Source organism: Acinonyx jubatus, chromosome B4 (genome assembly GCF_027475565.1).
Source record: "Acinonyx jubatus isolate Ajub_Pintada_27869175 chromosome B4, VMU_Ajub_asm_v1.0, whole genome shotgun sequence".
NCBI classification, from domain to species: Eukaryota; Metazoa; Chordata; class Mammalia; order Carnivora; family Felidae; genus Acinonyx; species Acinonyx jubatus.
The window spans coordinates 110100057-110124693 of record NC_069387.1 but is presented as its reverse complement, the minus strand read 5'-3'; the positions used below and the strand labels follow the sequence as shown (position 1 = coordinate 110124693).

At 36.4% G+C, this 24637-nt stretch overlaps 1 long non-coding RNA gene across 1 annotated transcript in view; it reads right to left on the bottom strand.

The window, feature by feature from the left end:
• LOC128316455 (uncharacterized) overlaps positions 1-24637 on the bottom strand; it is a 123355-nt gene that overhangs the window by 87774 nt on the left and 10944 nt on the right. Inside the window, exon 2 of the long non-coding RNA XR_008300387.1 lies at positions 18779-18912. This is a non-coding gene — a long non-coding RNA (uncharacterized LOC128316455). The remainder of the gene's footprint in view (positions 1-18778; positions 18913-24637) is intronic.

The window sequence follows — 24637 nt, the reverse complement described above, 5'->3', positions numbered from 1 at the left end:
GAATTTGTCAGACAAAGGAGGAGTTTAAATCTTCAAATCATTTAAAATTTTTCAGACAAAGGAGGAAAAAACAAAGTGAACTTTTTAACATCAACTTTCCTGATTTTCTTATAACATTTTGAAAAGGCTTGTTTCATAAAGAATGTCTACTATTCTTCACTAAGGGTTTGTCCTGAGAGATTCCTTTTGGGATTCAGAGAGCTACCCACGCCAATATCCCTTACATGGTCTCAGGTATTGACAAAAGGAGACTAGATGCCTTCTATAATCCTGTTTTACTTGGAATTTTTATCCGATAGCCTTCCCTTCTCCAGGATACTATGTCCGAATGTGGCAGGAACAAACACTATCCTTAAGTTACTTTTGGATTTCATGCTTATATGAATTTACTCAACTAGTCTTATTGAGCAACCACTATGTTCCAGGTGCTGTACAGAGTAACTAGATGATGCTTGTAACTATAGAGATAGTAAGAAAACAGTATACATATTATGATGTATTTTGACTATAGTATTAGCAGGACTAACTAGCTAATGGATTTTATAAGGTGACTAAGGAAAAAGAGAGTCATCGAGGATATCTCCTAGGCATTTTGCATAAGGGTTAGATGATGGTCTCATGATATCAGAGAGGAGGAGAATACCAGAGAGGAGTGGGTTTGGAAATCAAAAGTTCTGTTTTGACCTGGCTAAATTTAGCCTGTGATGTTTATTGAATAGGTAGTCAGAGAGATGACTAAGGAGCTCATAGGAAGGCAAGGGTTAGAAAAATGAACTTGGGAGTATTTACCTATAGAGAACATTAAAAACTATAGGATGGCAGGTAGAGAATATAGAGGGGGAAGAGATGAGGATCCAGAACTGAGCACTGAGACATTCCACCTTAAGAGAAAGACGAGGTAGCAAGGGACAATAAGAACAAGAAGGTCATGAAATAAGAAGATAACCAAGAAAGCAGTGGCCTAGAAATTACTTGAACAAAGCATATGAAGAAGGTTAACTGTGTCCAACTGTATAAGGTAGACTAGTTAAGAGGCACCGCTGGGTGCCACCAGATTTAGCAGAATGGAAACTGTTAGAGAGCTTGAGGAAAGTGCATGCACCAGTAAAATGGTGCATACTTCTTCATTAAAATGCTTCATTATAGTCATCATATAGATTAGATCATGAGTGCAGAATGCAGAACATAAGTGTTGTTCATCTCTGTATTCCTAGTGCTTAGGACAGTATCTTGACACATAATAGATCCTCAATAAATACTTGCTGAATGTTGACTATGGATTTTATCAGTGCTTTATTTTGTGTTTGCCACAGATAGTGTAACTCTAAAAAGCAGAAATGACACTGATGCATTTATCTTTGAACTACGTCTTACACATTCCAAAATATTTACATCTTCAATTAGAATCTTAGTAAAAAAATCTGTAATGGGAATGAAGAAATATGCTGATTGTAATTGTGACTAGAGAAAGATTCAGTGTCTCTATGAAGAACAGGCAGGTGCACAGACTGACGGGAGACTGTGGAGGTTTCAACAAATGATCACAAATTCTCTCACATTCCTCTCTCGAGAGATGGAGTCTAATTCCCTTTGAATTTGGGTTGACCTTATTTATTTGCTTCCAACAAATATTTGCTGAGGAAGTATTACTGTTAGACTTCCAAAATAAGGTCATCATAGAAGGTAATACAGATGCTGTATGGATCTCTCTCTCAGGACTCAAACCCCTGAGGACTGACTCATCATGGCTACCCTACAACTGCCATGATGGAGAGACTTCATGGTGAGCACCTAAAGATAGAGAGAAAGATAAAGATGCACAAGAATTCCAACTGTTCCCAGCTCCAGTGCTAGACATTCAAGAGAAGTAGCCCTCAAAATGAGTCCAGCCCGTGTTACCATCTGACCACACTGTATGGGAAACCCTGAGGGAGAACCACCAGCCTGAGCCTAGTCAACCCCTAAAACTAAGAGTGATGGTAATAACTGTTATTTAATGCCATTAAGATTAGGTTGCTTTGTTACATGGCAATGAAAGGTGGAAGAGACCACATGAAAAAAAAATAGGTTCTACGAGGAAAGAAATAGGTTCAAATAGGAAAACAACCAAAGATTCTTTCTGATTGGCCTAAAAATTGATCACGTCAAGATAGGATTAGAAGAGCTGCTTGAACTCTCAACAATAGCCAAATTATGGAAAGAGCCTAAATGTCCATCAACTGATGAATGGATAAAGAAATTGTGGTTTATATACACAATGGAGCACTACGTGGCAATGAGAAAGAATGAAATATGGCCCTTTGTAGCAACATGGATGGAACTGGAGAGTGTTATGCTAAGTGAAGTAAGCCATACAGAGAAAGACAGATACCATGTTTTCACTCTTATGTGGATCCTGAGAAACTTAACAGAAACCCATGGGGGAGGGGAAGGAAAAAAAAAAAAAAAAAAGAGGCTAGAGTGGGAGAGAGCCAAAGCATAAGAGACTCTTAAAAACTGAGAACAAACTGAGGGTTGATGGGGGGTGGGAGGGAGGGGAGGGTGGGTGATGGGTATTGAGGAGGGCACCTTTTGGGATGAGCACTGGGTGTTGTATGGAAACCAATCTGACAATAAACTTCATATATTGAAAAAAAAAGAAGAGCTGCTTGAATGACTCTTATTATTTTTGATTGAGAAAACAAATTTCTAACTTGACCAGAAGATCCTACAATATTTTGGTATTATAATGATCTCACAGGCCATTTCCAGGTTTGAAAACTGTCATGAATAAGAAAAAGAAAAAGAAAAAGAAAAACAAAAAGAAAAAGAAAAAGAAAAAGAAAAAGAAAAAGAAAAAGAAAAGAAAAGAAAAGAGGGAGGGAGAGAAAAAGAAAGAAAGAAAGAAGAAAGAAAAGAAAGAGAGAGGGAGAAAGAAAGAAAGAAAGAAAGAAAGAAAGAAAGAAAGAAAGGGAGGGAAAGAAAGAAAAAGAAAGGAAGAAATTATTTCTTTAGTTTGAGGTCGATTCATGGGTATATAGATGGGACTAAAAGGATCCTCTGGTCTGAGATGTTAGTCATGCATCTCTGACTAGAATAGTTCTTTGATCTCATGTTACTACAGTGATGGCAAACAAGTAACGCAAAAGGTATTTGTCAATCCAGGAAAAGGACAGTATAGAAGGGCGGTTTCTCTGGCCTCCCTCTCCCCTCCTGGTAGTACACTTTAAGTTCACTAGTGTAAGCAGCCTTCATATAGCAAGCACGTGCTAGGCCACAGATCCCAGAATTGTGAGTTTACTGCTTCTCATCCCCCTTAAATCTGGGGGACAGTTAGTGGGAGAAATGTTAATATTTGAGCCTCTTCATCATTATCATAATCAAGTTTCACTTAAGCTATGTCACCTGGAACCAAGAATGGATTCCAGATTTATGATTTCTTGTTTTGCCACAGTTACATAACCCCATTGTGTAACACTTACAAAACACCTTTTAAAATTCTACTTCTGAGCTGGTACTGCCCTCCTCATTGTACCATTGGGCTAATGAGATAAATGCTTCAGTGAAGCCACCCTGTCCATAACCTATCACATTTTAATCTAATAGTTGCCATGTTCATACTAGATAAGGCTCCTACTTTTATCTACTGGAAAGTAATTCTACTCCCTTTTTACAAGCCAGTTATACATCTGTCCTTCTGGGCCAGACAGACCTCTCCCTCCCCACATTCTCTCATGGGCCTTTTCCATCTCCTCAGATGAGTTGCACCTTCACATCTAAATTGCTCCTTACTTACTTTTTTTTTTAAATGTTTATTTATTTTTGACAGAGAGAGAGAGAGAGAGAGAGAGAGAGAGAGAGAGAGAGACAGATCATGAGCGGGGGAGGGGCAGAGAGAGAGGGAGGCACAGAATCCGAAGCAGGCTCCAGGATCCAAGCTGTCAGCACAGAGTCCCACGCGGGGCTCGAACTCACAGACTGTGAGATCGTGACCTGAGCGGAAGTCAGACGCTCAACCGACTGAGCCACCCAGGTGCCCCGCCCCTTACTTTCTAAATGCCTTAGATACACTGAGAATGTGGCATTCTGCTTGGTCTATTTTCTGTTATTTGGTATCTTTTCAAATTATAATCTTCTTGATGGCAAAGTCACATTCTGTTGAATTTGTTCTTGAAACAGAGTGATACAGCACCATATTAAAATGGAATGTAATAATAATCACATAGGAATAATAATGCTTATCTGTCCTTTCTAATTCAGAAAATTAGACTCCTATATTGAAGCCTTCCACATACCATTCTGCAAACCTCCTTCTCTTCAATATTTAAATTTAACAATTAATTTTGAATCCTATAACTCTAGGTCCACTTCTAAAGAGACTCTTCTTTACAGAAGATAGAGTGTGGCTCTGTTAAACTGTCCCTCCTTTGCCTTTTCTGGAAAATGAATGCAGCAATATAAGAAGAAGGAAAACTCTATAGAGAACCAAGGAAAGAAACTAATCAGCCATACTTAATGATTTAAAAGAAGGGACAAGAAACTCAGGGATAAAACAAGCTCAAGTTTCCCTGCAGGCACATATACATCCTACGTCATACTAGCTATTGGAAAATGTTACCAATTAGGTTAAAAAATTGTCACATGGAGAATCCATTTTATGCTTTGTGCTGTTATTAAGTCCACTGCTGTTTCTCATTCCCAGGATTCAGCTGCTGAGCCCACTGGCCTTTACCAGAAGGACGTGGTAGCTTTGGACAGAGCTCTGGGCATACTTGTTTGTATCCTAACGGCTGGCCATTAGATTGCTTGGTGAACTGTGGCGAGCACACAGAATTGTTTTTCACCAATTCGGTTTTCAGCAAAGAATCCCTTTTAATTCCCCTGTCCTGTGTGTTGCCAAAATTCTTAAAATACTGTTCATGGAGACTTTTTTTTGTTACCCGCCTTGGAACCCAGATGTAGGAACCAAGCCAGTGCAGCTGGTGTAACTTGGCTGAGTCTCACAGATAATTCAGTGTTTGAACAGTCTTCCTTTTTTTTTTTAATGTTGTTATTATTTTGGAAAATTTTGGAGTGAATGTTTATGGACGTAAAGGTTGAGGGACTAGCAGAAATATAGGCTAAAGGTCTCATCACTCTTTCACGTAGGGACTTCATCAAACTGGGGTGCGGCAGAATCACAGCTACTTCTCAGACCCTGTGCCAACTTTGCCCCTGAACTGAAGAGACAGGCTCGTCAGAGGAGAGCAGGAAAGGGGAAAATATTCTTTTTGTTTTATCTTTTTTTCAAGAGACTTTGTGTCATGAGTATGAACATATTATACCCAACACCAAAATTTTAAAAAGCAAGAGAATTTTAAGAGTGAAAAACACTCATTCAGAAATTTCAACACAAAACCCAGTGATGCTTAGGGCAATGAATGTGATTTTACACTAGACTTTACTTCTGCTAAATTCTGGCACCACATTTACTACTTATAAAGCAATTGCATTTTACAGCAAACACTGTATTATACTGATACGGCATGAACATCATATTAATCTCTCTGACCTACATTCCAATTTGCATTCTTCCATGGAATATGATGATGATAATAATAATAGCAAGTATTGGTTGAGGGCTTACTGAATTGTGCTACGTGTGTTATATGGATTAACTCATTTAATGCTCTCGATAAACATATAAGAAAGGTAAAATTACTATCCCATCTAATTCTCAAACCTGCATCAGAAACTCTGCATTCAGCCACCTCTCTGCAGAAGGCATAGTATTGTTGCTAATATGCAGGGAATGCACACAACTGTGGTTGTGGATACACAACAGTACTTTGCTTTTGGACATTATCCACCAAGTATGTCACAATAGAAGGAGCTTAAGAACTGATTACTCAGCTATGCTGTGAATTCCTTTCTTCCTCAAGGAACACTGTCTATTTGCTTTGCTCTTTCTCTGCAGACTGACTAATCTAATAAATAAATAAGGTGATATTAATGACTCATAATTACTTGATAGGTATCCCTTCCCTGATTCATGTATGTTTTATCAGAAGTCATCAGTGCCTTAATCTCAGGGGCTGGGTTATAGCAGAAACTCCATATCGGAATGCTTTGCAGGTTTAAATCTCAGTCGGGAGGTGTTTCACTGCCCTTCAAATGCATACCTGTCCATGTTGGACCTACTTCCACCTATGCAAACAATTAGCTCATCTTTGAGACAGATCACCAAAATTTCCTTGCAACTTCTGGTATTACAATTCTCTATTTTTTTTAATGTAAGTAATAACTCAATCACAGTATTAAATATATAATGAGGTAGAGTACCCTCCTTCATTTGTTTCTACAGTAAATGTATGGATGTAACACTTCTTCCTAATGCTCTCTGAGTCCTAATACTATGCTATTTATACAAATTAAACTATATTTAAAACTTAAAAATCTATAAGCTCCATAAAAAAAAGGCAGCATTTTAACAGCAATACATGTTCCTACTAGCTAGGAAGTCTAGCACTGCTCCAAATTTTCCAGGCCATACGGAAGTGAAAAGAAAGGCATCTAAGATATATTCCTAATGTGAAATAGCTTTTGTGATTGGAAAATATAATAATGAACTATATCCTGAGGGTCTTAAAGATATTTAAAAATAGCATCCACAGGTCTCTCCCTTAAATTAATTAAGTGTGATCCTATCAGGACTCAAGCTGCCTTTGAAGCTTATGACTATACCTGTGCAAACGCAACATAAAAACAAAGGAGGGAAAAGGGAAAAATCAGAAATTTTATATGGGAAAAAAATGTAGAGATCTGTTGCAAATATGTAGCCTCCTCTCACATGGGCTATTTTGCACATGCTGTTATTGCAAAAGCCATTAATGTTATGGTATGTCCTGGAATTTAAGTGTCAGATAATAAACACTCAAGTTGGAACTGGAAATAATGACATAACACCATGAAATCATCATGATATGACACTAAAACATTAGTGAGTACATCATGAAATAATCATGATTTGCAACTGAATCTTTCACTCATTTTGCAAAGGAGTTGGCAAAACATGGCTCTGATAGTAGTATTTGTCAGGGGGAATTTAGGAAAACAACTGGAGTAAACAAGAGAGAAAGGGTTACAGCATTCATTTAAATGCATGTGGAGTGTCTTTGGATCATAATTAGAATCTCACATCTTTCTGGCTTTCAGTCAGTAACTTTGTGCTCATCTAATATAAAACATAAGTGGAAAATTTTCACCCATGTTCATAAAAAGCAAATATCTTGAAATACTTGAAGAACTCAAGCTCTGTATATTAGCGCAGGCATGTTTCAAAAATAACCACTGAAGCAATCCCATTACTAGGAGGACTGCTGCACTCTGTAATTATGTTTGACAGGTTTTTCAGATCTTTCCTCCTCCAAATTATCTGAATTTGAGTGAAAGCCAGAGGGCTATCTTGAAAACTGATGAAAAAATACATGAATGTGCTTTTCTAAAGGTATCAAACCTAATGTATCATAAGCATGGGACTCTGGTAGGCATAAAAATTTGTGTTAAAAGATAGATTTCTTGAAGAATATGTCTTCAAACATATGTGCTATCACAATCAAACATATGTGCTATCAAGAATAACATCAAATGAATAAATAGCTCTTAGTAAATAAAAAAGCCTTCCTGCTAACACTGATGTTCTCAACTTAAGGTTATTTATTTAATCAATGTCTAGTATATCCAGCAAATATTCATTCAACAAACATTTGGGAAATTATCATGTGGCAGGCACTATGCAAGACACTGGGAATACAAAAGAGCAAAAGATAGAGCTCTTTGTCCTTGAGATGGCCCATTAATTGGAGATACTCATATATACAACTTAATAGAATAGAGTATCACATTGTTCATCAATATTTTTAAGACTGGTGAAATAATAATTCAAAATTGCTTATAATTCTCCAAATTGTTATATATGCTCTATATATGCTCTTCTTATGCTCCATAAGTCTGTAATGAGCTAAATATTAATAACCTTTAGTATGGGGCGCCTGGGTGGCTCAGTTGGTTAAGCGGCCAACTTTGGCTCAGGTCATGATCTCACGGTCCGTGAGTTCGAGCCCCGCATCGGGCTCTGTGCTGACAGCTCAGAGCCTGGAGCCTGTTTCAGATTCTGTGTCTCCCTCTCTCTGACCCTCCCCCATTCATGCTCTGTCTCTCTCTGTCTCAAAAATAAAAATAAATGTTAAAAAAAATTAATTAAAAAAATAAACTTTAGTCTAAGAACACATTCCCTATTCATCAGCTGACATTTGATACACTTTTTCTGCTTTACATATGCCCTTAGCTCTTAGAGACTGCTATCTCTGTTACAGAAACAAAAATTTTAAATGCTTTAGAATACCATTCCCATTATCATGTATTCCTTACCCATATGTTGAGACAGTAAGAAATAGAGGTATTAACATGATATATAGGAAGCAAAGAGTAGTGAGAAAGGAATATACAAGAATGTCACAAACTAATAAACATTCAATTCATCTCCTAGGCTGTATGTTGGGAATTAAATAGAGATAGTCACAGCATCAAGCAGCGTCACATTTATGAATGAAATCTACATATTGCAAATGAAACTATACTACATACCAAGGTCTGTATTTTAGATCAGATTGCAATTTCTCTGTGCAGATACTTCACTAGAGGCTAAAATTAAGTTCCTTTAATTGCACTTATCCTTTCTTCATATGTCTACAATCTGTAATTCTAGCCATAATATTGCAAAGACTTCTAAATCCTGTATTAGATGCATTTTGGGTATGGTGGAGTAGATTTATTTCTATAGTTTAATTTTCCTCAGTTCTTTTTTTTCCTATATTTTTTAACAGAGTCTTGAATTTTATTTAAATCATTATATTCACATTAGAAAAGCAAAGATGGGAGATCAAATAATTCCCATATATGTTTCATGTGTAAAGAAACACATCCTTGTCAGTTTATAATGATAACAGTTATTTATTGAGCACTTACTCTACAATGCTCCTTCCCATGTCTGACTTTTCTTCCTGTGAAGGCAGCTCAGTGAACGTGACTTTGTGTCTGTGTCTTACTCTGTCCTTGGGAAAGGGGAGTCATTTTTGAGACTTGCAAATTAGGGAGTATGAACATACCCTGTTCCATACTCTTTCTCTTGGGTATGAGCTGGAGGCAGAGAGCACATGACCACCCGGCTGAGAGCACAGGATTGCAATGGGGACTGCCTGAGGCTAGATGGGTAAGTCTGCCTCATTCTGGAGTCTGGAGGCTAGAAAGTTTATTTGGCTTTCACAGATGCCTTCCAGCCTGGCCTCTATAATTAACACAGATGCTATTTTGACCTCTATCTTTATTCCTTCTTTTAATTTACTTGATTTTCTCAGCCAAGACATCAAATGTGAGGTTGCTGAGTCTACTGCTAAATAATACCCCTCTCTTCCCTGGTCAGGTTCAAAACAGGTTGAGATCCCTATGCCAGACACTGAGTGTCTATAACATGTGATCCCCATTTATTCCTCACAACAGCACTATAAGGGAGATGGAATAATTACTTTCATTTAGGAGAGAAGGAAACTCATGTTTAGACAAGTTAACACACTTGCATCATAAGGATGCAGTGACAGAGTTGGGATTTAAATCCAGACCCAATTCTGGAGCCATAAATCTTAACCACTATGCTATATGACTATACTGAAATTCCTACTAGAATAAAGTTAGCTGAAGCAGAACCAAAGAATAAATACATACCGTTGATCCTGAGCCAGGCTTCACAAAATAATAGATGACATTATTAAAGAGCCCCCCCCCCCATTATAAGGAAGCAGGGGTTTCAGGGAGAATGGCTGACCAACTACTTTGACCATAATGGCTAACAATTTGTCCTGCCTTTGGGTCAAAAATCAGAAGTCTGGCTTCTTTCTCTAGACTTAAAATCAGCAAGTTTAAAACGTCACCTATTTTGTAAGCCGTAAAGCATAGCCAAGGTAGAAGACAGAAATAAAATGATCTGCAACACATTCCAGCCAGGTGAGTGACAGCACCTGAGTCTGTACATCATTTCAGCTGTGAGTTCTTGTGTTTATTTATTCTCTATTAATTTTCCTCTAATCAAATAAGGAGATCCAAACTCAAACCAGGGTGACCTACTACCCTCACTAGTCTGTTCTCTGCCAAAATGGTAAAACACTAGCTCAGCTTCTTTAAAGCCCTGTTAAAAACTAAACTAAAATAAACTAAAATAAAACATGTTTGGCAAAGAATAATGAATTTTAAGTACTTAAGTTCTCAAAATAGACTGATGCCATTTTACTTCTCTTCTTTCCTTTCCACCTAATTTTACCTCCAATACTCTAGAATGTTCTTTCCCAAATTAACTATTAGAAAAAAAAATACAAGGTCTTCATCCCTCCCCGACCACTTCTTTTCTTATCATTTCTCAGTAATTTTGTAGTCACCTTAAATAAGAACAGAGATAGATGAGAATAAAGTCCCTCTGATGCTGATAGTCTCAGTTTACCCCAAATCAGTCTTTAAGTTGTAAGTTTTTGGTTGTTGTTGTTTGTTTTTGTTTTTTTGCAGGGGTAGATTTGTTAAAGCTAACCATGCTGACTTTGTAAGACTCATAAGTAAGGAGGAGTTGAATTGGCACAGATGAAAAAGAATCTATAAGCATATGTGATTTGCCATAGGAAATGATGTATGGCTAAGGATGATTAAAATAGTTACAAGGAAACTAGCACAGCATTAGATAATACTATTAAAATAACTACATAGTAATACATAGCTCTTGTTGAGAGCTAAAAATATTTCTTGGATTTTTTTTTCATTCAGTATGTTTAGATTCCAAACTCTTTATAAACATAGTGGCATATTTGTTTGTTTAAAATGGGCCAAGTGTATTACCAATTATTTTTTTAATATTTCAAATAGATTAAATAATGTTTCTGGTTTGGCAACTTTTTAAAAGGCTATTTCACTGTGAAAAGTAACAAGAATAAAATAGTTTTTCTTTTGAGAAGGTATCAATGATTATTCTAAATAACTTCTTATAAAACACCCACAGAACTGGGGAAACATGGGAAAAAGGGGAATAAAACATCAACCTCTGTATATGGCCTTAAAATGTCCAGTGTTTTTTAATATAGGTTATAAAATCTAACTTCCCACAAAACTGTGTAGTCATACACTGGGTCAATCTGTTTTTACATCTTTACTTCACATGTGAAATTAATTGTACATCATTATTTTTCATAAGTGATGACTTAGACTTGGCTTCCCTGGGCAATTGACACTGAGGCTCTGATACAGCCACGTGCATGTAGGAGTCCACTAGGGAGGACTTGGGAACAACACTTGTAAGAGAGTAAGGTGAGCAGGATTAGGCCGAAGGAGAAGTTGATGTGCTCTACTCTTGCCACAGAGACCTTAGCCAATCTCCCTGAGAACTTTGGAGAAGGATGACCATTAGCTTTCACAAGGAGACAAGGGAGTTGAGTGTTTGCAACCATATCTCCTATTTCTACATTTAATAGTGATTGGATGCAGAATGTCTCCTGGGTGTGGATACCACCTTTTGTGAGGCAGTTCCTTTGGCTGAGGGAAGTTCCCAGAAAAGGTCTTAGTTGTGCACTTTCGGTAACCAGCATTCCAGATTGCTGAGAGGATGAATGCCTCACCACTGAAAGGGGATCCATCCAGGCAGAGCTCAATATAATCTACACCAGCCACTATACTAAACGAGAACGACCAGATAAAAGAAGTGGGATAATTTGCTTCATTTTATAAATGCCACACTTGCAACCAAATCTTCACTCTAATGTCGAAGGTAGCATAATACTATAGTTTCAGGTGGGTGTACCATTACCTACTTAAAAAGTAACATAATACACTGATATTTCTTACGGCTTTTGTCTAAAATAATGCTCAGTGTCTTCGGTAGGGGAATTGCTATTAGCATAAGGACCAGAGCGTGGCTTTGTGCTGCTATTTTATACTTAAAGCATTGTCCATTCATCATACCAATGTATTCAACGATTCCTATTACTTTTTTTGAGCACTTTCTATATATCAGAATCAAAGTTGGAAATGGGAGTTACAGAGGTAAAAAATAGTTCTGTTTCCTGACACTCACTGGCTAGTGAAACAGGATACAACTGAACAGATGATTACAAGCCAGTGTGACAAGTGCTTTGCTTGATGGAGGTGTCATGAGGTACAATATATATAAACCAGACTAGGCCTGTCTTTTAACCATATAAACTTGGGTGAGGTATGGTGAGGCCAGATGCAGATCCAGAAAGAGAACATAAAAGAGTTCTACCATTTTTTTTAATATTCACACTTCCCTGGGGAGAACATAACACTCCACACAGGGCCATAAAGGGAAGAACCTGGGTTAGTCACAAGGCAGAAAAAAGAAGGGAAGGAAAGGGAAGGAAAGGCAAGCCAGTTTAGAATTTGCAAATTCGAATAACTTCAGAGGGCTATGGGATATTGGAATTGTCCTTGATTGTCTGGTACCTAGTCCTACGACATTTAGGGTAGATGTATAGTGGCTCAGAATATAAAAGCCCAATAAAGGAGTAGTTAGGGTGTGGACTTAAGTCAGCTCCTCAAGTAGGGAAACTGACAAACTCCCAGCCAGGACCTCAAAACTATGTCAGGCAGTATTTTTTTTAATGTTTATTTGTTTCTGAGAGAGAGAGACAGAGAGAAGCAGAGCGTGAGTGGGGAAGGGGCAGAGAGAGGGAGACACAGAATCCAAAGCAGGCTTCAGGCTCCAAGCTGTCAGCATAGAGCCCCACGTGGCCCAAACTTGTGATCATGACCTGAGCTGAAGTCGGACACTTAACTGACTGAGCCACCCAGGCGCCCCAAGGCAGTATTTTTAAAAAATTATATTACAACATGATTTGAGGTGAGGGAGATCTCAGGAATAATAATTTATCAAAAGTTTCATTGAGGCTGAGCTTTGAAGGAACCCTAATGTGCATTCTCTTTGTGTGGGATAGGTTTACAATTCCTATCATCCACTAAGAGATACAATTACTGTGGAAAGTAGAGTTACTATTTATTATCCTTTTGTTTATAAAGAAGGAAACAAATGTAAGACATCAATATTATTTGCAGGACAAAATACTTGTTCTTTTCCCTTGAAAGACTTTTGCAACTTTTCTGCAAAATTAATTGATATCATCAGCTGTAATGTTGCACAAAAATGATTAAAAGAGAACAACTACAATGTACTGGTATTTAGTTTCTACACTGCTTATTTACCTAGGCAGAGAATACAGCAACAACACTAATATGAAGTTCAAATTAAAATGAAATGTTCTTTGTTGTTATAGGAATGAGACTACTAGTGACAAAACTGTCAAAAATTAATAGGGTCACCATCTTTTTCTGCCCCCAATATAGCAATACTCTAGTCCTAATCCTACATTTCCTATTTCCATTGATAACATTATTTTCTTACAAGATGTTTGGTTCTCTGTCTCTGTCATTTTCGTTCTGGTGCTCCCCACTCATTTATTTTACTCCTATTGTCATGTAACTGTTGATTCAATTTCCTTGAAGCCTATCAAATTATGACCTTATCCTAGTTTTGTCTCTCAATCTCTCTAGACTATGCTGCGCTATACGCCTCCTCACTAGTTTCCTGCCTTATTCTGTCTTCACTAAAATCCATCCCAAAGCAGCCTTCATAAAGACATGTTGACTACATATTGCCCCAGTCTTAACTCCCTAAAGCATTAGACTAATCATATTACTCCCCAGCTCAGAAACCTTAGGTAGTTTTAAGTCTCCTATTGGAGCTGCCTCTGACAGAAGAGGGTGCACAAGATAATATACCGGGGTTCAGAAAGAAACTACTAGGATATCAGTTTATCTAAAAGCATTTAGAAATAATAAACATTACTCATATTTTTTTGAGAGCAAGCGATCATGGGAGAGGCAAGGGGGTAGGGGAGAGAATCTTAAGTAGACTCCACGCTCAGTGCAGAGCAATGCAGGGCTCAATCCTACAACCCTGGGATCATGACCTGAGCTGAAATCAAGAGTTGGATGTCCAACTGACTGAGCCACCCAAGAGCCCCAATATTACTCATATTAAATTCCATCATTCACAGTATCCCACCACTATCCTGAAAGACCATGTAATAGATACCCTGACACCTTCAGTTGCTTGAGCACATGGCAAATTATATGAGTTTATATAGCATGTAGTCATTCTTTTCCAATGACCAACAACAGAATCTTTAAAACTTTGGAAAGAGATGAAAAAAGCTAAGCAAAAAGTATATAAAATACAAAGGTTTGTTGGCTATTTCCTGGCAGAGCATTTAAAGAGGGATAAAATTTTGAGAAGATGTATATAATTTTCTTTCATAAAAAACACTAGTAGTTTCCAGCTATACTATTCCTTTCTTTAATGATAAGCAGTTTTCAGAAGTATATTGCCCAGCAGATGTTGAAAGAATAAATACTTAATCTATCCCCCCAAGGTAAAGATTATGAATTAACAATGAGTGAGAAAATTACTGCTGTTCAAAAGAACTCATGCTCTGTAGAAGGCATTTAGACAATGGATATTTGAAAATATCTCTGCCCAATGTGATTTTATTACTAAAAAAAAAAAACTGTTCTATTTTCAAACTTTAACAAGTAGAAAAAAGATATTGCAATTGGTTAAGATTTCCCAAATGCAAAAATTTATTACGCTCTAAACTGCTTGTTAACAGAATTAAGAATACAACATCAGATAAACTGAGAAGAGTAGATGATTAGTATTTAAAAAGATGGACATTTACTACCTAATTCAACAAAAGTCTCTACAAAATTGATGGACCGGATTTTAAAATGAATATCATAATTTAATAAACCAAGAAAATGGTACTTTTCTTCATTTGTATCTACATTATTTTGTGAGGTATTATTTTTAACTTCATTAGTGGTGAAAACCAAATAAAAGCAAATTTAACAGAGAACCATGTCTTGGGGTTGCTGTATCACACAGAGTTAAACCAAAATTTTATAATCACCAAAGAAAATTCACTCAGATTGTTCTCACACAAGATAGTATAGTTAATATTTAATGATGTGATAAAATGTTAACAAAATTTTAGGGAAAGAAAAAATGGGTATATACGACTAATAAATAAAATTAAATAATATATAAAGTTATTTAAAGTATTTAAAATATCTTTATACAGTAATATAAGGATATATATGTATATATATGTATATATAGTCGCACACTCAATACATTTTTGGTTTACTAATGAGGTACAAAATATAACAAATTAGGGTCTCATTTGGGTTGCTCAACCTTGGTACTATTGACATTTTGGGGCCCTGTAGGTCTTTATTGTGAGGAGGGGTCTATCCTGAGCCTAGTAAGATGTTTAGCGGCCTCCCTGGCTTCTACCCACTAGGTACCAGTAGCATCCACCCATAAGTTGCAATGTAAAATGTTTTCAGATATTACAAAATATGTTCTGGGGAGAAAAGTCTCTCCTACTGAAAACCAGCAGTCTACAGAGTATATTTCAAACTTCTAAATCCAACATTAGAGTTCTGCAGAGTCTGAACCCAGCCTAAATTTCTAATCTTCTATAATCTGTATTTCTAACATTATCTTTTATAATTTTGCTAATTACCCTCCATTCCCACCCTTTCTGCACATATCCCTGCTCATACGATTAAATTAAGTCTGCCCTTCGTTATTTACCCGTGTTTTTACTAATGGCTAGAAAGTTCTCCCGCCATTTCTTTATGTAGTATTTTGCTAATTCTTCAAAAGTTGTTATAAATTATGCCTCCTTCTTAAGGCTTCTTTTAAATTTCCTTATTAGAATAAACCTACCTTCCAATTAAAAATACACCACTCTTAGCTTCTACTGCAAGCTCTCTTGGGTTTCTCTATTTTTAATATTTTTCTTCCTTCTCAAACCTACACTAGGTCTCCAGTAAAAACTGTGTACAAATTTAAATGATTGTTAATGCTATTGTTAATGTGATCATTTATTAATAAGAGACAATGGATTGTAACATGGGCTTTAAGAAGAAAATGGTAAATCTGTATATATTCACGTAAGATGTTCAACATACATTGCTAACTGAAAAGTGTAACTATGGAATGATATCTTTGAAGACAAAATAAATATTATCCTTGTATGAAGAAAAAATTACAAAAAGACAAGTAGCTGTAGCAGTGGTTATTTGGGGGATGTGAGGAAAGAATCATAAATTAAGGAATGATTTTATAATTTTAAAAAGTTATTTAAAAGTTATAAAATTTAGTGTACTTTTCACCGTTTACCTGTATTTTCTTGTTAGAAATCTTCCTTGTAGACTACAAATTCCTAAAGGGACGGAATCTAGCCTTACCTTGTACATTGAAATGGTAGCCATTTTTATGACATCTTTTAACATTGCTCTTCTCTCGGGTCTGTCATCCTGAGCCCTATTGGTTTGATAGAAGTTGTTTCCAAATCATTACTAGTTAGTAATCAACAATAGTGCAGTCTCCTTTGTGACTATTTCTCTGTAGCTATCCAGAAAGGTAAACTAAAATTCCTATGAGAAGAAGCAAGAATATTTCTTGGAAGCAAGGGTTAAAGTTTAATATTTGAATTAAAAGGTCAGTATGTCTTCTGGTTTTACTTGTAAGAAGAGACAAATTTAGACACAAGACACCTTGGCTTTCCTAAGGTCTTCCTTGTTATCTAGACACATTACCAGACCTGCTGGGTTATTAATTTAACCCAAAGGAGCATTTAGATTTCTCTGCTTTACCTTTTATAAAATGAAAGGCAATAATTCATAAATGTCTGCTGAGAGGATGAAACTAGTCCTCAACTATTAGTTTTCCATGTAATGGCTAATTCAGTCAGTCAATGGTTCCTAGTTTGTTCACAAATTGCCAAACTGTCCGCTTCCTGTACTGGGAGCAAAGGAAGATACTAGGCTGGCTTTAACTTGTAATGGAAATATTGTGTCCCATGACCCAGAGACTCTTAAATGAAAATTTCAAGGCATATAGGAAAAAAATTTAGGAGAACTTTCTTTATAGGACACACAGTATGAAAAGCCATTCAAAGATCCCATTTTGGGAGCAAGAACATTTTTGCTGATTTTTACTGCAAATTGCCACAGATAACATGGTAATTATGTATGTTGAAAATAGTCTAATTCTGAGTCATTCAGTAAAAATTAAAGAAAAATTATGGCAAAAAAAATCTATTTGAAAATCTCGTATAGAAATCTTTTCAAAATAACATCCAACTTTTCCCAGGAGAGCACCGCCCCCCGCCCCCCACCTTGATCAGGGTCATTTAATTGAAAAGCCGATTTCTCTGAGCATAGGTTTTACCTCTTAAAACATAAATTTTAACTCATTAAAAGACCACAAGCCTAATACAAATTAAGTAGAATATGAGATAAATTATTAAAGGAGTATAACCATTCAGAGAATGTTCTACTTTTATAAGAAATGAATAAAATTGTAAGAACATATGAACACAGAAATAAGTAGAAGAAAAATCAGAATGTGGAAGACAGACGCAAGGAAACAGCTATTAGCAGCCATCAAGAATCCTGAAGTACAAAACTAAAAGAATGTCTTCTTAGGGGTGGAAGAACCTGATTCAAAAATCTTTCTTTTTTTGTTTACTCAGTACCAAGGCAAAAAGAAACTTTAAGACCTGAGTCCTGAGGCTCACATTCTTACTAAGATTTATGAGCATTGTAGTACATTTAGTCCTTGTGGTATATTTAGTACCTATTGCATTTCAGCCAATACAGGTTGATACAAGCAATGCCCTACTGTTATTAGAAGCAGCCTGGGATTCCTGGGATTTCCTGACCTGGTGTGCAGAGGTCTTTCATCTTCTTTTTACTCCCTCTTTTTTTTGGCTAAAACAGAACATTTCTTCCATAGTGGAAATGGAAACAAGGGAAGTAGCTTTTCTTATCAGAATCTATCTCCCTCCCATCAGGAAAGAAGAGAAAGACAAGAAAAACAGGCAGGAAGGCAGGAAGGCAGGAAGGAAGGAAGGAAGGAAGACAAGGAAGGAAGGAAGACAAGGAAGGAAAGGAAGGAAGGAAAGAAGGAAGGAAGCAAGGAAGCAAGCAAGCCAGCCAGCCAGCCAGCCAGCCCGCCCTTTCAGTGTTCAGCTATGAATTCTAAGACAGGGGAATATTGTACTCAGCAATAAATCTTGGCTCTCTTGGACTATCCTTAAAATAATTAGGAAAACACCTGCCTACTTATTTCTATATCCCCACTGCTATAAGCATGAGGGAAGGGGGCCAGAATCCCTGCCTGTCTGTTCACTATTGTGGTTTCATAGTTTTAAAATACAGACAATAAATATCTATTTGTAACATGAATGGATCAGTACTTACACACTGCAACGATTATAGTAACTCCTGAAATGCTGGAACCTATGTAGAAAGTAAAGTTATCTTCAAAGATAAAACACTGATTCATATTCAAAAGAAAATACAATCCTAATGTAGATTCTGACTAAAGAAATAAGTCAGGTCTTTACCATGCCCCAAAGTCCAATCTTTTTGGAAAGGTAAGTTGTTACATAATTATTCAGAGTTACTGAGATTTATGCCCTTTAACTAAATCCTCAGATTTATTTATTTTGGATCAAGAAACATTAATAGAGGACCTAGAATATGCAGGCGACCTATGTGTACCTGTCATGTTTCAAACTGGGAAACAGATCCAATGACAGACATATATTAAGAGATTTACTGCACAGAAATGGCTTACATGATTGTATAGGCTGGAAAAGCAAGTCTGAAGCCTGAAGAGCAGGATGGACCTCCTCAGCACATGGTGAGGCTGACACCTACAAGCAGAGTCTCTTCAGGGCAGCTTCAGTTCTTCGCTGAGGCTGTTAAGGCCTGTCAACAGATTGAATCAGGATCACTTCTATTATTTAGGATGATCTTCGTTTCTTACTTCAAGTTCACTGTTTACGGACTTTAGTCACATCTACAAAATACATAGCCTAGTGTTTGATCAGAAGCTGTGGACTACAGTCCACCCAAGTTGAAACATAAAACTGTTCATCACACTGTTGAATGAGGGGACAGCACAGATGATAAAATATGCCCCTTTTTTTCAAGCTCATTAAAAAAAGAGTAAGATATCTCCATGATCACAAGCCAGGATGCAACTGCTTCCTCTAGAAAATGTTAACTGAAGTGCTATGGAGAAACTTAGAAAGGAAAGATGACTTCCAACTCAAAGGATAAATGATCTCAAGAGCGAGATGCTATTTAGGCAGCAGATCTTTTTTTTTTTTTTTAACGTTTTATTTATTTTTGAGACAGGGAGAGACAGAGCATGAACAGGGGAGGGTCAGAGAGAGGGAGACACAGAATCTGAAACAGGCTCCAGGCTCTGAGCTGTCAACACAGAGCCAGACATGGGGCTCGAACTCACGGACTGCGAGATCATGACCTGAGCCGAAGTCGGCCGCTTAAACGACTGAGCCACCCAGGCGTCCCTAGGCAGCAGATCTATACCATAGTGCTACCTTCACCAATAACCATGTAACTTTGAAAAACTCATTAACCTCAATGAACCACAAAATGACTCTTAAATGGGTATCATAAGCATGCCCTGCTTAACTCACATTTTTGGAAATGAAATGTGAAAATATAACTAAAACCATTAACTAAATTATAAAATACTTTATAATATTAATGTCATTTGACATTTTCTGTCAATTATGATATTATGGTAGGTTGGTTGAATAATGGCTCCCAAAGATGCCCATGTCCTAATTCCCAGAACTCGTGAGTAGGTTGTTACCTTAAGTGGCAAAAGGGATTCTGCATTTATGATTAAGATTATGAATCCTGAGATAGGGAGATTACCACGGATTATATCTTTGTGGGTCCAATGTAATCACAAGGGCTCTTCTACAAGGGAGGTAGGTGGTAGAGTCAGAGACAGAAAGGAGCCCTGCAATGACAGAGGCAGCGTTCAGGATGATGTGATCGCTAGCTGGCAGGGTACTATGAGCCAAGGAATACGGATGGCCTCCAGAAGCTAGAAAAGGCAAATAAACAGACTCTTTTCTAAAGCTTCTGAAGGAACACAGCCCCGCTAACACCTTGATGTCAGCCCAAGGAAACCCATCTTGGACTTCTGGCCTCCACCACTGTAAGATAATAAAATTGTGTTTTCTTGAGTCCCTAACTTTGTGGTAATTGTTAACAACAGCAATAGGAAACTAATACATAATATATGGCCTTGAAGGTATCTACTGTGTCAGAGAATGCTATTTGTCCCCAGTGTCCAATCTCTCCTTTGTCCATCTTTAGCTGAAGATGCTTAGAATAAAGACTAATCTTCCTTTGCAGCCAGGATGCCAGGTAACTAAGTTTTTGCCTGCGTGAAGTAAAAGGGAAGGGAGGCGTGCAGCTTCTGCAAAGTAGCCTTAAAGAAAATAAGCTCCATCTTGTCTTTCTCGTTCATGCTGGTTGTAATTAGCACATTATGAACGAAGCTGGACCAGACAACTTTGACTGTGAGATGGAAACTCATGTTGAGGACAGAAGACCAAAAATAGACAAAAGGAGCCAAGATTCTTGACTGTCGAACCACCATATTAAATCCTGGCCAAGTATCCAGACTTTGTAAGACAGACAAATCAATTTTCATCTAATTTAAACACCATTATTTTGAATATTCACCCACGTATAGCAAAACTTAGTTGTATTATATTTCTATTTCTTGGTTAAATAGACAATTATTTTATATATATCATAAAAATGAGTGTTAGGTAAAACTCCTAACCATGAAGGCTAAATAGAGTTTTATTAAATGAAAATATTAGAAAGTAGGATATTAACAGAAGGAATGCCATAAGCAAAAGTACAAAATCCAAATCTTTATACCTTTCTTAATACTTTTTTATAAGCTGGTATATTCTAAATAAAATACAAATGTTCTGATCCTAACTATTCACCATAACCACAATCCTATCCCTGTTATTATTTCTCCAAACAACCACCATCCATCATCAATACTGGACTTAACACTACAACACATTCAGCCTTCTGAGTGTTTTTAAAAAAGTAGTCTATTTGGTCAGAATCTTATTTTGAAAGTCAAAAGGTTTTCATACAGACATACTAATAAAGAATATGTGACCATTTTTCCCTGGCATCATGCTACAGAGACATACTATACATTAGAATTCCTTCACAAGTAAGCAAAGCTAATAAAAAAACAGCATAATCTTCAACTCAGATACCAGAGTACAGAAATAATGAAACTCTGCTAGAAGAGATTAATCAAGTTTATGTAAAGCCATATGCCTGCACTTGTTGGTCTTGACATATCATTACATGATGATTGTCTCATTTAATGTGGTTTTTCACCATATGGGTAAAAGAGAAATATGCATGCAGTCATAGAGCCTATTTAACAAAGTCTACTAGTCAACTTAAAGATTGATAGGAAAAAAATATTGCTCATACTGGTGACTGAATCCTCTAAACAGCTTTCCCGCTTCATCAACATATAGACGTTGAGTTGAGGTGGACAATGGGATAGGATTGATGAGAACCAGTCAACTATTAATCAGTTTCAGAATAGCAGGATTAGTTCATTTTCTTTAGAAGGGATACATTCCATAATCAATGACATCCTGTTACAAGAGTGAAAAAAGTAACATCAACACTGATATCAGGGTATGGTCTCAATATTCTAAACACAAATTTTGAGAAATATGTCTGGATACAAGACAAATCAAAAGCGTGGGGAACTGACAGAGGACTTCCCATTCAGAGAGAGTAGTACAGTCTGGAATTAAAAATACAGACAAGATTCTGGAAAAGTGGACTTGCTAATATCCTCAAATTTGGTGAAATGATGGCTGGAAATAAAGAGTCTGGGTTAAAAAAAAATGTTCAATTCTCAAACTTGCACATGGTTTAGGATTAAAACAAAAATTACAGAGAATGTAAATAGTCATTCAGAGTGTCACTGTCCAAGATCCAGGCTCTATGCGAATATCTGGAGCTAAATTAATAGAACAATAAACTCTTTTTTTAGGTTTATTTATTTATTTTAACATTTATTAATTTTTGAGAGACAGAGAGAAACAGAGCATGAGTGGAGGAGGGGCAGAGAGAGAGGGAGACACAGAAACTGAAGCAGGCTCCAGGCTCTAAGCTGTCAACACAGAGCCTGATGCTGGGCTCAAATCCAGGAACCTTCAGATCATGACCTGACCTGAAGTCAGAGACTTAACTGACTGAGCCACGCAAGTCCCCTTAGAAGGGTAAACTCTAAACATCAACCTCCCAAAATTGTTTTTGGAGAAAAACATTTAAATATTCCCCTCAAAACAAGTTGACAGGGCAAAGACAATGTATTTCTATTATTATATATACTATTTTATGATTAAAAAGAATTTTTAGATATAAAATCCACTGAGTCAAAAATAAGTAAGGAATGGAGAAAAAATTAAGTAAGCCCTGTGCAAATTATATAGAGAAAAAAATTTAAAGAATCAAAAACAGAAGGAAAAAATACGTCGATACACATTTTATATACACGAAATATCAAGAACTATCAAACTCTTCAAAAGAGGAGATTATAAAGATGAGACTAAGAAAAACAAAACTGAATAACAAAAATAAAAGCAAAAAACAACAAAATATGGAATAAGAAAAGATTTTAAAAATTAAAATCTAATTCTTTATAAATATTAATGTAATTGATAAAACATGGGAAACTAATTTATTCGAAAAGTAAACTTGTGGGGAGCCTGGGTGGTCCAGTCAGATAACATCCGACTCTTGATCTTGGCTCAGGTTATAATCTCATGGTCCCAAGATCAAGCCCCACACCAAGCTCTGCGCTGAGCACGGAGCCTGCGTAAGATTCTCTCTCCCTCTCTCTGCTCCTCCATCATGCACTCTCTCTCTGTCAAAATAAATAAACATTAAAAAAAAAGAAACCTTTAAAAAAAGAGTAAACTTGTGACTAAAAAAATCAGAATTTGTAATTACACAGATATAGTTATAATAATAAAATAACATAAACAACTATAATGAATACATTTTAAAATTCTGATAGAAAGAGTAATGATAGGAAAAAAACCCACAAAATGCCAAATTTGTGCAAGACAAAATAGAAAGCTCAAATAGATCAATAACCATTAAAAATTAAACTGGTAATCAGTACTGTCTCTTCGAAAAACTGTCACAGATATTTTTATAAAGCCATTATTCCAAACCTTAAAGAGATAACCTCTGTCTGAAACATGTTTCTTCCAAAAACTAAAATGAATGAAAATTACCTGATTAGTTTTACAAGTCCAGTAATCCCTGATACTCCAGAAAAAGGAGAGCAACAAAAAAAAGGAAAATGATAGAATCATTTAAACCATAACAGAAATGCAGATTAAATACAATTTTGGCTAACTGCACATAACAATATGCTTTTAAAAACTACATCATGATCAACTACATTTCATCTCAGGAATAAAGGAGACCTTAATGTTACTGTTGAAATAAACTATAGAAGAAAAATCACACAATTATCTCAATGTATATCAAAAAATTAAGTTGATAGATATTCATAATAAAAAAAAAGAAAACTCTTGGAAAAGGAGGAATAGAGAGAAATTTGCCTAGCTTGGTAAAGTGGTATTCCATAAGCACTGAGCACTTATTACTATTATTACTCTTAGTATAGAAATATTAAAAGTATTCCTTTTTGTATGGAGAACAGATCACAACACTGTTATTGGTCAAAATGGTAATGAGGTCTCAGTCAATGGTCCAAGACATGAGGTAAAATGATGAGAGTGATCAGGATGGAGAAATAGGAGACTAAACCATTATTATTTGCAGATATTTTACTTATTACCTTAGTAATAAGTAAACTCAAAATTATCAACAGCGATTATAACAGTTTAACATGTTGCAACATGCAAAATTAACTTAAACAGATTTCTTGTCTACAATAATCTGATATTATATCCTATTATTACAATAAAATAAGGTCCCACTAAAAATAATAACTATAAAGATTTTAAGATTCCAACACATCAAAAATGTATAAGACTTTTATGGTTATAATTTTAAACCTCTATAAAAGATATAACCATTAAAGAAATTGAAATGTTAACCACTGACCCCTCTTGTCCCAAATAGCCTTTATAGGTGTGTCCTATGAAAACTGCAAGAAATAGAAAAATTTCTATCTGCTCCAGGTCAGGTTCCCTTGGAAGGAGACTCTGAAATGGACATCACCATGTGGTAATTTATAAAGGAGTTGACTGGGGATTAACAGCTGTGGGGAGAGGGAAGAAGCAAAATTGGGCACAGGATAAACTGGGGTGTGATGCAGTCACAATCAACTCCCCTCAGGAGTTCTGAAGCTGGGGACAAGGGTCATCAATCAGTTATGGATGTAGGCAGTCTCAATGGATGCACATCACAGACAGAGCACAAGGGAACATAATGTTGAGAAAGACGGCTCTCTTCAGTCAAGGACAATCGCCAGAAACTGCTGAAATGAAGGGTGTCAGCCAGCAATACTCTCAGCAAGAGAGGAAATAGATCTTTCCATACTGAAAGAAGAGTTGGGTGGCCTAGC